The sequence below is a fragment of the Papilio polytes genome, unplaced genomic scaffold, assembly GCF_000836215.1.
Source record: "Papilio polytes unplaced genomic scaffold, Ppol_1.0 DF821733.1, whole genome shotgun sequence".
In the NCBI taxonomy this organism is placed as follows: domain Eukaryota; kingdom Metazoa; phylum Arthropoda; class Insecta; order Lepidoptera; family Papilionidae; genus Papilio; species Papilio polytes.
In genome coordinates this window covers 1,117,317-1,117,910 of record NW_013527471.1, presented here as the reverse complement: position 1 = coordinate 1,117,910, position 594 = coordinate 1,117,317, and the positions used below count along the sequence as shown (strand labels likewise).

At 35.4% G+C, this 594-nt stretch overlaps 1 protein-coding gene across 1 annotated transcript in view; it reads right to left on the bottom strand.

Moving 5' to 3' along the window:
* Nucleotides 1-594, bottom strand: part of LOC106108210 (prolyl endopeptidase FAP) — a gene marked incomplete at its 5' end in the record, with an annotated part of 14,309 nt that overhangs the window by 5,205 nt on the left and 8,510 nt on the right. The window lies entirely within an intron of this gene.

Genomic DNA, 594 nt, shown 5'->3' with positions numbered 1-594 from the left:
AATACTTTGAATGCACAACCAGGTCTACATCTGGTACGTATATAAGGTGTTTTAGACCTGCATTGAGTGTAGTTAGTAACGAGATCGTTAACATTGCAAATAAGAAATGTATCTTATTTTAATACTAGCTGTTCCCGTGCGGCTTCATCCGCTTGAAACTATGAAACTTTCGAATATTATCAATTGCAAATGTCAAAATGACATGAGGAACCTTAGTAATCTTGCTTCCTTGATGTTGGCTAGTCTCTTTCCTACATTAGGGTTTTTATCCATAATATTTACCCCATAAGTTAATGGCGTGAAAATATATAGCTTAAGGCGTGACGTAAGTGAAGGGCTTTTTATTAAAAAAAGAATTATTCAAAAATATGCTGTAATTGCTGACATCTTAGGCAACAAAGAAGTGTGTGTTTACGCTTCATTTTAATAGTACAGATAGATAATAAATGCGAAAGTTTAGATGGATGGATGTTTGTTAGAGTTTGTAGCCTTAACAACTGTAGAGGATAGTCTGGAAGAACACATGAGCTACTCAGAGATGTTTTCTTAATTCCACGCGGATGGAATCGCGGGGGAAAGACCATAATAATATCA